Below are 15,302 nucleotides of genomic sequence, written 5' to 3'. Positions count from 1 at the left end.
TAAGGTAAAAGAGCTTTGAAATTTATTTAATTTAGAATAGGGTAGGGATTTTTCTTATTTTGGGGGGTTTGTTATTTTATTAGGGGGCTTAGATTAGGTGTAAGTAGCTTAAAATTGTTGTAATATTTTTAACATGTTTGTAACTTAATTTTTTATTTTTTGTAACTTAGCTTTTTTTATTTTTTGTACTTTAGTTAGTTTATGTAATTGTATTTAATTGTAGTTATTTGTAGGTAGTTTATTTAGTTAATTTAATGATAGTGTAGTATTAGGTTTAATTGTAACTTAGGTTAGGATTTATTTTACAGGTAATTTTGTATTTCTTTTAGCTAGGTAGTTATTAAATAGTTAATAACTATTTAATAACTATTCTAACTAGCTAAAATAAATACAAAGTTACCTGTAAAATAAATATAAATCCTAAGATAGCTATAATATAATTATTAATTATATTGTAGCTATCTTAGGGTTTATTTTACAGGTAAGTATTTAGTTTTAAATAGTAATAATTTATTAAAGTATAGTGTAGTGTTAGGTGTAATTGTAACTTAGGTTAGGATTTATTTCACAGGTACATTTCTCTTTATTTTAGCTAGGTAAGCTATTAAATAGTTAAGAACTATTTAATAGTTATTGTACATGGTTAAAATAAATTGAAAGTTACCTGTCAAATAAATATAAATCCTAAAATAGCTAGAATATAATTCTTATTTATATTGTAGCTATATTAGGGTTTATTTTAAAGGTAAGTATTTAGTTTTAAATAGGATTCATTTAGTTAATAAGAGTTAATTTATTTAGATTTATTTAATTAATATTTAAGTTAGGGGGGCGTTAGGGTTAGACTTAGGTTTAGGGGTTAATAATTTTATTACAGTGGCGGCGGCGTAGTGGGGGGCAGGATAGGGGTTAATAAATTTATTATAGGTGGCGACGGTGTAGGGGGGGCAGGATAGGGGTTAATAGGTTTAATATAGGTTGCGGCGGGTTCATGGAGCGACGGTTTAGGGGTTAAACTATTTATTTAGTTGCGGAGAGGTGCGGGATCAGCAGGATAGGGGTTAATAATTTTATAATAGAGGGCGACGGTGTAGGGGGGGCAGGATAGGGGTTACTAGGTATACTGTAGGTGGCAGCGGTGTCCGGGAGCGGCGGTTTAGGGGTTAATACATTTATAAGAGTTGCGGCGGGGTCTAGGAGCGGCGGTTTAGGGGTTAATACATTTATAAGAGTTGCGGCGGGGTCTAGGAGCGGCGGTTTAGGGGTTAGTAACTTTATTTAGTTGCGGGAGGCTCCGGGGGCGCCGGTATAGGGGGTAGAACAGTGTAGTTTAGTGTGGGTGCTTAGTGACAGGCTAGCAATAAAGCTGGGAAAAAGCCAAAGGGCAGCGAGATCGGATGAGTGATAACTGTCACAGTCCGCTGCTCATCGCCCCACGGCTTTTTGACAGCTTTATTTGATAACTTAGGCGAACGTATTCAAGGTCCGCGGCGGCGAAGGTAGGCGAGCTTAGGCGGACGTATTGGGCCGGCGAAGCCAGAAAAGTAGACGGCTTGATAACTAGCCCCCTAAATGTTTTAGGATTGTAAAAAAATTGTTAAATGCGAATAACTTTTGGTATGTTTTATCAAATTTCCTGAAATTTTCAGAATATGTTTGAATAGATAGATTAATATATTGTGAGAAGTTTGGGGGAAATTGGTTAAGATTTAAGTTCAATTTTGTACGTTAAGCCACATTAAGCTCCCCAAAAAACAAGCTTAATGTCACTCATTTGCCTTGTGGGAAACCAAATACCATGAAACTTCTAGGATAGGTTTGGAAAGTGACAAACTGAGTTTGTGCCAAGTTTCAAGGCAATTGATCGATGTTTAGGTGAATTTTGGTACATTAAGATCTTTTTACATTAAGCTGCTCACATTAAATGTTTTAGGATTGTAAAAAAATAGTTAAATGTGAATAACTTTTGGTATGTTTTATCAAATGTTCTGACATTTTCAGAATATGTTTGAATCCATAGATTAATGTATTGTGGTAAGTTTGGTGGAAATTGGTTAACATCTAAGTTCAATTTTGTACGTTAAGCCACATTAAGCTCCCCAAAAAACAAGCTTAATGTCACTCATTTGCCTTGTGGAATTCCAAAATCCATGAAACTTCTAGGATAGGCTTGGATAGTGGAAATATTGGGTTGTGCAAAATTATGCAGCAATTGATTAACATTTGGCCACTTTTTTACTCATTAAGCTACATTAAGCCATTTTCACATTAAATGTTTTAGGATGTCCCTAATTATTTTATTATTTTCTGTAATTTAGTGGGGGGGGGGGGGGTTTCTTCGTACTTTAGATAATGTTATTTAATTGTATTCAATTGTATTTAAATTAAGGGAATTAATTTAAGTATAGTGTAGTGTTAGGTGTAATTGTAACTTAGGTTAGGTTTTATTTTACAGGTATTCTTGTATTTATTTTAGCTAGGTAGCTATTAAATAGTTAATAACTATTTAATAGCTATTGTACCTAGTTAAAATAAATACAATGTTGCCTGTAAAATAAAAATAAACCCTAAGCTAGCTACAATGTAACTATTAGTTAATTATGTTTTTCTATATCTTGAAGTATTAAGCCTCCATAATGTTTATTCAAACTTAATTTATTTCTACTGATTCTATGTTTATTTTTGTGTTCTAAATAAAATCTACAAAGCTATTATTAATAACTTTCAAATCTATCTTCTTATTCAATACGGGTACATATTTAATAGGGTAATAATTTTTACTAGAAGCATTTTTGGTAATGGGCGCATATAGCAAAAATACTTATATTTAAAATTAAAATGCATTCATGAACATTTACATTTTTACCTTTTTATCCCTTTAATAATTACTAGATTAGAATTAGCAAAAATTGGTTTAATGGAGATCATAATTTTGCTGAAAAAAGAAGAACTCTAATACATATAAACAAATTGACTGTATATCCTGTATTTCTTACAATTGTATATTTTGCTAGAGCCATTTAATTCTGTCTTTTGTAAGTACAATATTATCTGGATATATCACTTCATGTAATCTTATATTCTGAATGTACAGAGTGTTCCTTTGACTGTTTACTGCAAAACTCTCCACATGCTGTTATAAGAAACAAGCTGTGGTAAAACACTTAGCGCAGATTTATTATCAAACCATTTTGCAAAAGTCAAGAGGTTCTAATTGAATAATTATCCATGAAAGAAAGGAATTATTAAAAGTACCTTAGCATATTTATCATAAATGGCGCTCCTATAATTTTTTTTATCATCTATTCAAAATAACAAGTATTATAGAAAATATCCCCATTAGTATTAACACCCCCATTAATCCAACACCCAAAAGAGAGGTATATATCTAGTACAACCATAGAGATGAAGTAACAATATAGACAGTCATTGCACATAAATGGGTGGTGTATAGTAGATGTGGATGAGGAAAAATATTTTTGGGATTTTTCTAGATTTTTATATTGTCCAAAATTCGTTACTACTGTAATTTGGTTCATCCAAAATTCATTAAAACTTTTTTGAACATTTAGTGCTTTCGCTAGAGCGCTAATTGCACTAGAAGTAAACTTTTGCATTCGTCGGGTTGTGCTCGTATTATGAGGTCAGAGTAAAACGTTATCGCTCTTGCGCTATCCAGAAGTGCACAAAAAGCCAAACATAGAATATCGCGTGTGTGATAACCTATTCCCCCATAGAAGTCAATGGAGAAAAGAAAGTGAAAAAACAAACTCGTGCAAACCCAATCCCATATTCTCATGTGCGCTAACCCGACATGAAAATATTAATATTTCACATTCCAATGTTCTTCACATAACAGAATTTGTTCTATTTTTTAATAGCAGAATATGTACAGACACACACACATACACACACAAACATACTAGCCCTCCCTACACTACTCTAAAAGAATTACGTTGTACTTACTCTATTAGATTGCTCTCTCTTATTACAGTACTAGTACTTTTAAAATGTTATCTTTTTTTTAGATTAAGATTTTGTGTGTGTCGAAAGTGTTTCTTCTACATACAGAGTAAAAAAAAGAAAGAAAAATACTAAAGTATTATTCTCTCTAGTCTACTCTACACTAAGCTTTATTTATTTTGTTTATTATTATTAACCTTTTAGCGCTGTTATGGCATTGTATTCCATCCAAACGGCGCTGGGCTTTAGCGCCGTTAGGACGAAATACAACGTTATAGCCATTTGGCTGTCCTAAAGCCAACGGCGCTTCCTGGATGTGATCGCGGTCTGAAAGGGGGTTGTTCCGATGTAGATATTTTGACCCTGTCATGAAAGGGTTAATGCACACAGTCACACTAGTACTAGTAGTACACTGGTATGCAAACTGCAGAGAGATTTTATAACAAAACCAAATTATTTAATAGGTCTGCACTATAAGATTAACTTTTATATACTTTAACAAAAAAACGATTTTGTTTTTACTTTGGGCTCTCTCTATTAAGAAAGTTAGTTCAATTCACTAAAGCAAAAGCAGTGCACTCTGTACTGTAACACAAGTTTTAGAAAAAAAATGGGCCTACAAAAGTATGGTTAAAATGTAATAAGCTAAACATTTAATTCTTACATATATTATTATTATTATTATTATTATTATTATCGGTTATTTGTAGAGCGCCAACAGATTCTGCAGCGCTATAAACAAAGGGGGAGTACAACAAAACAATTATAGGGATCAAATGGGTAGAGGGCCCTGCCAAGAGTTGCACTGTTGTAGTCAGCTCTTAAGAAGGTGATCTACAAACAGCTGGACTCTTAGGCTTACATGCTAAAGGGGTTCAGGGGATAGCAATGGAGGAGAGGAACTGGTATTAGGAAAGGTTAGTGTAGGTTGTATGCATCCCTGAACAGTAGAGTCTTTAGGGAGCACTTGAAGCTTTTAAAACTAGAAGAGAGTCTTGTGGAGCGAGGCAGAGAGTTCCACAAGATGGGAGCCAGTCTGGAGAAGTCCTGTAAACGGGAGTGTGATGAGGTGACAAGAGAGGAGGAGAGTAGGAGGTCATGAGCAGAGCGAAGGGGACGGGAGGGAGAGTATCTGGAGACAAGGTCTGAGATGTAGGGGGGAGCAGTGCAGTTGAGGGCTTTGTATGTTAGAATGAGAATTTTGTGTTTGATCCTAGAGACAAGAGGAAGCCAGTGAAGGGATTGGCAGAGAGGTGCAGCAGATGAAGAGCGACTTGTAAGGAAGATGAGTCTGGCAGAGGGATTCATTATGGATTGTAAAGGAGCTAGGTGGCAGGTGGGGAGACCAGAGAGGACAGAGTTGCAGTAATCAAGGCGGGAAAGAATGAGAGAGTGGATTAAAATCTTAGTTGTGTCTTGTGTAAGGAAATGTCTAGTTTTAGAGATGTTTTTAAGGTGGAAGTGGCAGGCTTTAGCCAAGGACTGAATGTGAGGAGTGAAAGAAAGATCTGAGTCAAATGTGACTCAGAGACATTGGGCATGCGGGGTAGGGGTAATGATGGAGTTGTCAACAGTTATAGAGAGATTGGGGGTGGAGAGTTTTGAGGAAGGGGGGAAAATAAGGAGCTCAGTTTTGGAGAGATTTAGCTTGAGGTAGTGAGAGGACATCCAGTTAGAGATGTGAGAAATACAGTTAGTGACACGGGTTAGCAAGGAAGGAGATAGGTCTGGTGCAGAGAAGTAGATTTGGGTGTCGTCGGCATACAAATGATATTGTAAACCGTGGGACATTATTAGGGAACCTAGTGATGATGTGTAGATTGAGAAGAGAAGGGGACCGAGGACAGAGCCTTGCGGTACTCCGACAGAAAGTGGTGATTGGGCAGAGGAGGCCCCAGAGAAGGCTACACTAAAGGTACGGTTTGACAGGTAGGAAGAGAGCCACAAGAGGGCTGTGTCCCAGATGCCGAAGGAGAGTTTGGAGCAAAAGTGGGTGGTCAACAGTGTCAAAGGCTGCGGATAGATCAAGGAGCATAAGCAGAGAGAAGTGGCCTTTTGATTTTGCTGTAAGTAGGTCATTGGTAACCTTAACAATTGCTGTCTCTGTGGAGTGATGGGGACGAAATCCAGATTGCAGTGGGTCAAGGAGGGAGTTTATTGTAAGGAAATGGGATAGACGTGCATAAACTAGTTTTTAGAGACGCTTTGATGCAAGAGGGAGGAGGGAAATAGGGCAGTAGTTGGATGGGGAGGTAGCATCAAGGGAAGGTTTTTTGAGGATGGGAGTAACCAGTGCATGTTTTAGCGATGAGGGAAATATACCGGTGCTGAGGGAGAGGTTGAAAGTTTGTGTGAGTATAGGGGTGAGGGTAGCAGAGAGGGAGGGGAGTAGCTGTGAGGGGATAGGGTAAAGGGGACAGGTAGTGAGGTGAGAGCACAGTATAAGTGCCAAGACTTCTTCCTCAGTGACAGGGGAGAATGAGCTAAGTTTAAGGTTATGTGGGTTGTGGTTGAATGAGAGCATTTGAGGGGGTGAGAGAAAGGAATTATGTTGAGAGCTGATTTCATTTCTGATGGAGTCGATTTTGTTATTGAAGTGGCTGGCAAAGTCTTGAGCTGACAGAGAAGTTGTATTAGGAGGTGGGGGAGAGCGGAGAAGGGTATTGAAAGTGGAGAACATTTTGGGTTTGAAGAAAGATTAGAGATAAGAGTAGAGAAGTAATGTTGCTTATGGAAATTAAAGGCAGAATAGTAGGAGTTCAAGATAAATTTGTAATGTTGAAAATCAGCTGAATTCCTAGATTTTCTCCAGTGCCGCTCAACAGTACGGGAATATCTGAGTAGGTATCGTGTCAGAGGAGTATGCCAGGGCTGAGGATGAGTGTTTGATTTCCGAGCTATGGTAAGAGGGGCGAGATTGTCAAGGACGGATGTAAGGGTGGAATTATAGTGGCAGATAGATTGGTCAGGGAAGGAAAAGGAGGAGAAGGATGAGAGGAGAGGTTTGAGGCAATTAGAAAGCTGTTGTTGATCTAATGACATAATGCTTCTGTGAAGTTTGGTGTGAGGAGCAGAAGGAGGGAGAGTTGTAGGGAGGGATGATATGTTGCAAGTAAGGAGATGGTGATCAGAAAGAGGAAAGTGTGAGTTTGTGAAGTTTGAGAGAGTGCATCGATAGCTAAAGATCAGGTCAAGGGAGTGACCATCTTTGTGAGTGGGAGAATCAGTCCATTGTGACAAACCAAAAGAGGAAGTGAGTTGCAGAAGTTGTTTTGCAGAGGAGGTAGTCGGATTGTCAAGAGGGATGTTGAAGTCACCAAGAATGAGGGAAGGGGTGTCTGAGGAAAGGAAATAAGATAGCCAGGCAGCCAAGTGATCTAGAAATTGAGTTGAGGAGTCAGAGTGTCGGTATATGACTGCAACATGTATAGAAAGAGGAGAGAATAAGCAAATCATGTGGGTTTCAAATGAGGAAAATGTGAGGGAAGAAATGGGATGTATTTGTTGAAAGGTGCAACGAGAGGAAAGTAAAATACCTACACCACCTCCTTGTCTATTACCAGACCTAGGAGTGTGGCTGAAGTGGAGACCCCCATGTGACAGAGCAGCAGTGGATGCTGTGTCAAGGGGAGAGAGCCAGGTTTCTGTTAGGGCTAGAAGGTTGAGGGAGTGGGAGATAAAGAGGTAATGTATAGAAGTGAGTTTGTTGCAAACAGAGCGAGAGTTCCAGAGTGCACAAGTGAAAGGGGTAGTAGCTTTTGATGCAAGAAGAATGTGAGTAAGGTTGTCAGAGTTTTGTTTTTTGAGTCTGTGGGACGGTACACATGGATGTGCACGGCTAGGCAGTTGTTGGGGACCAGGATTAGGGGAGATGTCACCAGCAGTTAGTAAAAGCAACAGGGAGAGTGACATGAGATGAGATACAGATTTGCAGTAATGAGACTGCTTTTGAGACAAGGTGCAGGGGGGAGAGAGAGTGTTTAGGAATAGGTAGAGTTCGTGAGTACAAAAGTAAGGTGAGTTTAAGAGAGATGGGCTAATGAACAGTGAAGGTGGAGAGGGAGAAGGAGTAATTTAATAATGTAGTTTGTTATAGAGACAAAAGGCAGCAAAAAGGAATAAGAAGATATTAGGCATTTTTACAAAAGAGGGAACCAGTTAAACACATAAGTCACAGTATTATTATAGTAGCAATTGCATAAGAAAACAGTAAGGTATATCAAACATAATATTACAAAAGTACCTGCCTTTTTCTTGCCCCTTGCTCAATCCTTGTCCAATTCTTGTATAATTCTATTGCTAAAGCCTCACTTATAAAATGTTCACTTAATTCTTGTATAATTCTATTGCTAATGCCTCACTTATAAAATGTTCACTTCATTCTTGTATAATTCTATTGCTAATGCCTCACTTATAAAATGTTCACTTAATTCTTGTATAATTATATTGCTAATGCCTCACTTATAAAATGTTCATTTAATTCTTGTATAATTCTATTGCTAATGCCTCACTTATAAAATGTTCACTTAATTCTTGTATAATTCTATTGCTAATGCCTCACTTATAAAATGTTCACTTAATTCTTGTATAATTCTATTGCTAATGCCTCACTTATAAAATGTTCACTTCATTCTTGTACAATTATATTGCTAATGCCTCACTTATAAAATGTTCACTTAATTCTTGTATAATTCTATTGCTAATGCCTCACTTATAAAATGTTCACTTAATTCTTGTATAATTCTATTGCTAATGCCTCACTTATAAAATGTTCACTTAATTCTTGTATAATTCTATTGCTAATGCCTCACTTATAAAATGTTCACTTTGAAAATGTGAACATATGTTGTTATAGCAATGCACATCCCAGACTGGTGTGACATATATGCAGCTGAGTCCACTAAATTTAGTTGATTGCTAATCAAAGACAATGGGAAAGGCCAATTGGAAAGTTAGATTCTGGTCTGGTCAGGGTGAGATGTTAACTAAACAGACAATACAATTTGGGGGAGGTTAAAACTATGGAATAAGAAAGCTATAAATTTCAGAATAATAGCAAGTATTGATAAGGATTGAACATCACATGGCAATTAAATGAACATTAGAAATAAGACATTGGATAACAGTACAACAGATGTAGGACTAAATTAAAAACTGAAATCATTTGCTCTATGTAAATATTCACATACCAGAAGAGAGTTACAGAAGAGTAAAAAAACACCAGAGAGCAGTGAATAGTATGCAGATTGACAGGGTCTCTATTCACGTACCTGAAAGCAGAGGAGAGAGAATAGGGTTAGCTTGATGTAGTGTGCAATTCTTCAGCAGATGTCAATAGGCAGCATGTTGTCTTAATAAGCAGCACCGTGCTGAGTAGTGAGTGCAGTTCTTGTATAACTCTATTGCTAATGCCTCACTTTGAAAATATGAACATATGTTGTTATAGCAATGCACATCCCAGTGCAATGCACATCCCATATATTAAATTAATATAAGCTTACTTAATTTACTTATGGCTAGATTACAGGTGGTGCGCTGTTACATGATTTTCAAAAAAGTTACACAGAACACTTCAAAAATACATTTTTAAGTACAAAAACACAGTCTAATAAAAATTATTTAAAAAAAAATTTGCATAAAAAGTTATAAAATATGATGTCTCAGGTCAACATTTGAAAAATGAAACTAATTTTAACACATTTGTTAGTTTGTTTTTAATTTCGAATGTTTGTACAATAGTCTAACATTTGTTTAATGTAATAGTATTTCTAATGCTCTCTTTAAATGTAATATTAGATTCAAATTTTTCCAATAATTCAATTCGAATTATGCAATATTCGAATTTGAAAATGTTTAATTTATATATTTGTATCTATTATGGATCATACGAGATAAACTTCCTATTGTGTCCTTATGTTAACTAGCATAACTTAATCAATAAGCACACAACAACAGGTTTTGGGCTTAAAGGGACATTAAACACTAAATACACACTAGATAGAATGATGCATTCAAAGAAAAGATTAGTCCATGAGTAACATGTAGATGTATTTTTTAAAGTTTCATTAGTTGTTTAAAAAGTGACAAAATAAGTGTAAAGTTTTACGGCTAGATTTAGAGTTCTGCTGCCAAAGGGGTGCGTTAGCTACGCATGCTTTTTTTCCCTGCACCTTTTAAATACCGCTGGTTTTTAGAGTTCTCTGAAGGGCTGCGTTAGGCTCCAAAAAGGGAGCGTATAGCATAATTTATCGCCACTTCAACTCTCAATACCAGCGGTACTTACGGACGCGGCCAGCTTAAAAAACGTGCTCGTGCAGGATTCCCCCATAGGAAACAATGGGGCCGTTTGAGCTGAAAAAAAAACTAACACCTGCAAAAAAGCAGCGTTCAGCTCCTAACGCAGCCCCATTGTTTCCTATGGGGAAACTCTTCCTAAGTCTGCACCTAACACCCTAACATGTACCCCGAGTCTAAACACCCCTAACCTTACACTTATTAACCCCTAATCTGCCGCCCCCGCTATCGCTGACACCTGCATAATTTTTTTAACCCCTAATCTGCCGCTCCGTACACCGCCGCAACCTACATTATACCTATGTACCCCTAATCTGCTGCCTCTAACACCGCCGACCCCTATATTATATTTATTAAACCCTAATCTGCCCCCCACAACGTCGCCGCCAGCTACCTACAATAATTAACCCCTAATCTGCCGACCGGACCTCACCGCTACTCTAATAAATGTATTAACCCCTAAAGCTAAGTCTAACCCTAACACTAACACCCCCCTAAGTTAAATATAATTTAAATCTAACGAAATAAATTAACTCTTATTAAATAAATTATTCCTATTTAAAGCTAAATACTTACCTGTAAAATAAATCCTAATATAGCTACAATATAAATTATAATTATATTGTAGCTATTTTAGGATTAATATTTATTTTACAGGCAACTTTGTATTTATTTTAACCAGGTACAATAGCTATTAAATAGTTAATAACTATTTAATAGATACCTAGTTAAAATAATTACAAAATTACCTGTAAAATAAATCCTAACCTAAGTTACAATTAAACCTAACACTACACTATCAATAAATTAATTAAATAAAATACCTACAATTATCTACAATTAAACCTAACACTACACTATCAATAAATTAATTTAATACAATACCTACAAATAAATACAATTAAATAAACTAACTAAAGTACAAAAAATAAAAAAGAACTAAGTTACAAAAAATAAAAAAATATTTACAAACATTTGAAAAATATTACAACAATTTTAAGCTAATTACACCTACTCTAAGCACCCTAATAAAATAACAAAGCCCCCCAAAATAAAAAATGCCCTACCCTATTCTAAAATTAAAATAGAAAAGCTCTTTAACCTTACCAGCCCTCAAAAGGGCCTTTTGCGGGACATGCCCCAAAGAATTCAGCTCTTTTGCCTGGAAAAAAAACCATACAATACCCCCCCCAACATTACAACCCACCACCCAGATACCCCTAATTTAACCCAAACCCCCCTTAAATAAACCTAACACTAAGCCCCTGAAGATCTTCCTACCTTATCTTCACCACGCCGGGTGTCACCGATCGGTCCAGGCTCCGATGTCTTGATCCAAGCCCAAGCGGGGGCTGAAGACGTCCATCCTCCGGCTGAAGTCTTGATCCAAGCCCAAGCGGGGGCTGAAGACGTCCATCCTCCGGCTGAAGTCTTGATCCAAGCGGCGGCTGAAGAAGTCCATCATCGGGCAGAAGTCTTCATCCTATCCGGGCAGAAGAGGAGATCCGGACCGGTAGACATCTTCATCCAAGCGGCATCTTCTATCTTCTTCCATCCGATGACGAGCGGCTCCATCTTCAAGACCTCCGGCGCGGATCCATCCTCTTCTTCCAACGTCCTAAAACAGAATGAAGGTTCCTTTAAGGGATGTCATCCAAGATGGCGTCCCTCGAATTCCGATTGGCTGATAGGATTCTATCAGCCAATAGGAATTAAGGTTGGAAAATTCTGATGGATTGAACTTGAATCTGATTGGCTGATTCCAAATACCAGTGGTAGCCCAAAACCAGCATTAGGAGCCTCTAACGCTGGTTTTGACGGCTAACGCAGAACTCTAAATCTAGGCGTTAGTGTCTATAAAACACTGGGAGCTGCCATGTTGTAACTTGTGTTACCTTCTCTGCTGTGGCCAATTAGAGACAGTTATAAATAGGTCACTAGAGTGCGCAGCCAATGGTTGTGCTGGATTTCACAGTGTTCTGCACTTCCATTTCTAACAGGAGCTGAAAAGCTCACAGTTTCAGAATGGAATTACAGGCAAAGAGGACAAAATAAATAATGAAAGTATATTGCAGAGCTGTTTTATATATACACTTTATCATTTTATATTACCATTTCAAAGTGTTTAATGTCCCTTTAAGACCGGTCATGGTCACATTTATTGTATAAATAAACCCCTTAATTACAGCTAAATATGACAATCTAGGCAACTCTTTATTAAATAACAATAGAACTTGTATCAAGTTCTTAAACTGGTGGCGGCAATGGACTACTTGTTTAACCCCTAGTGTCAGACGGCCAGGGCCCAACTCGATGTCTGCAGCGCAGCACGGATTGCACGCGCCCAAATGGCAGAGAGAGTTGCAATTAGTACAGCTGTTTGGGAACAATTCGTAGCGGGGAGTAACCCCTAGGTTGACACCTAGTGGGCGTCGCCTCCTCCATCCTAGGGCATCACTCTTCTCTCTCCCTGCCCGCTCTCTGGGTCCTGACCGACTGCCAGCTAGGGCATCAAACAACCAGCCTAGTAAGGCGACCTCCTCTTACGAGTCGTACAACACGCCAGAAACAGCTGGAAGGCTACAATTAAAGCCTCGACTTAGAGGGCTAGCTCACATAAACCTACCCACGCCAGGGTAAACCCTACCCATTACCACTATAAGCCGCCACCTCTTCATCCAGGGATGGGCGGGTGGGGAAATCTCCCTTGAAGTCTGGAACCAGGAACAAAAGAGGCCGGATCTACTGCACCCAGAACCTATAAAGGTAAGCAGAAACACCCACCCCCACACTTGCAACAATGTAACAGACCTAGTGCACTCCAGACTTCAAGTCCATTATCCCTTAATTTTGTTACAGGCCCACTAGAGGGCCCTCCAGTTCCATAAGAGATAAACTTTCTATTACGTCTTTATGTTAACTAGCATAACTTAATCAATAAACACACAACAACAGTTTTTGGGCTAAAGACCGGTCACGGTCACGTTTAGTGTATAAATAAACCCCTTAATTACAGCTAAATATTCCAATCTAGGCAATTCTTTATTAAAGGGACACTGAACCCACATTTTTTCTTTCGTTATTCAGATAGAGCATGCAATTTTAAACAACTTTCTAATTTACTCCTATTATCAATTTTTCTTCGTTCTCTTGCTTTCTTTATTTGAAAAAGAAAGCACTTGTTTATTGGTAGGTGAATTTACCCACCAATCAGCAAGAACAACACAGTGTGTTCACCAAAAATGGGCCAGCATCTAAACTTACATTCTAGCATTTCAAATAAAGATACCAAGAGAATGAAAAGAATTTGATAATAGGAGTAAATTAGAAAGTTGCTTAAAATTGCAAGCTCTATCTGAATCATGATAGAAAAAATTTGGGTTTATTGTCCCTTTAAATAACAATAGAACTTGTATCAAGTTCTTAAACTGGTGGCGGCAATTGACTGCTAGCTTAACCCCTACTGCCAGACGGCCAGGGCCCTACTCGGTGTCTGCAGCATGGCACGGATTGCACGCGCCCAAATGGCAGAGAGAGTTGCAATTAGTAGAGCTGTTTGGCCTACGATTCGTAGGGGGAGTAACCCCTAGGTCGGCACCTAGCGGGCGTCACCTCCCCATCCTAGGGTATCACTCTTCTCACTCCCTGCACACTCTCTGGGCCCTGACTGATTGCCACAAGACAATAACATAACAATATAAACATTTTTTTTTTAAACTCTGTAATATGAACAAGTTATTTCTCCCCTTTTTTTTTATTTTTACACACAGCTGTTAAAAGAGCTTTTCGGATGTCCCCAAGGAAAATGTCCAATCCAACATCCGTCAGATGGACGCCATCAGGGCGATAGAGAGCCTTGTTGTTAGCCGTTAGCGCATCATACCTTATGACAAAGCCGCCTAACGCCGTGACCGTTCTTCCCATTTCCCTGTTCAACTTATTCCGCAAGTTGTACGCTGCCCTCTGTGTGACAATATACCTCCAACACAGTCATGCTACTACGTTGGACCACCCAATTTTAACACTCTGGAGCCATGCACACACCCAACGGAGATCTGATGCCATTTTCCTAATCAATTCTAGAACCGGAACTGACCACAGATAATTTCCTCCCAGGTGCAAAACAATAATGTGAGGTTGCCCTCCTATGAGCGTCCTGGAGAAGGGCTAGAAAATTATCCCACGTTAAATCCCTGCGGCCCAGCCACCGAATGTTAGCTCTGGATGAGGGGAATCCTAACTGCTGCCCATCTAGTAAATGCAGAGCCCTGATGGACACCCAATGCACAAAGGAGTGCCCTATTATACAAACGGGTACCAGGGGGAATTCTTGCCTGGAATAACTGAATAAACAAGCTGAGCTAAAAATGCTAACCCCCTCATCAAGCATCAGAATTTTCAAATTCCCCTCCTGCCCAAGACAATAGCTAACTGCCGAATATATAACTTGTATCTGCCTGATTTCCACCGCCCCAACCGCCTGATATCTGCACCAGTGGAACCACTAATAGCCGTGCTCATGGCTGCCCCTATCCTGAATGAATGGGAAGCTTCTTTCGATGGGTCAAGGCCCAACTCTGCTGCCACCTTAGCGAGCACCTTCTTAAACTGAAACACTGATAAGGAAGAACCGTCCTCATGTATGAATAATTGCTGTGGGCCCTGTGGCCTCACTTGACAATAATCCTCAAAATTCAGGACAATATTCAGGAATTTCATGCCTGGTCAATGGGAGCCAAGCCCCCTTTCCCTCTTAATCAGATTTTGATCTCGGGACCAATAGCATCAATCCATTTTCCGCTGGCCTGACATGTTCCCATTTAATCCCCCCAGCAGTGCCTGCTCATGAGGAAGAAACTAATTCCCCTACTCTTAATGCTCCTGCAAAATCAAAAGAGAATGCCGTTCGAAAAAGAAAGGTTTCAAACGCCATTGAGCACACTACCTGCAACTTTCCCACCAGCTCACGTAAACGTAGAGGTGTGATGGGCTCCCTATGATCCTTGCTGCGTGGGTCCAGCCACCTCCACCCTTTCAGGACCCGC

This window comes from Bombina bombina, chromosome 2, assembly GCF_027579735.1.
Source record: "Bombina bombina isolate aBomBom1 chromosome 2, aBomBom1.pri, whole genome shotgun sequence".
NCBI classification, from domain to species: Eukaryota; Metazoa; Chordata; class Amphibia; order Anura; family Bombinatoridae; genus Bombina; species Bombina bombina.
The sequence above is the reverse complement of the archived record's forward strand: the minus strand, read 5'-3'. Positions refer to the sequence as shown.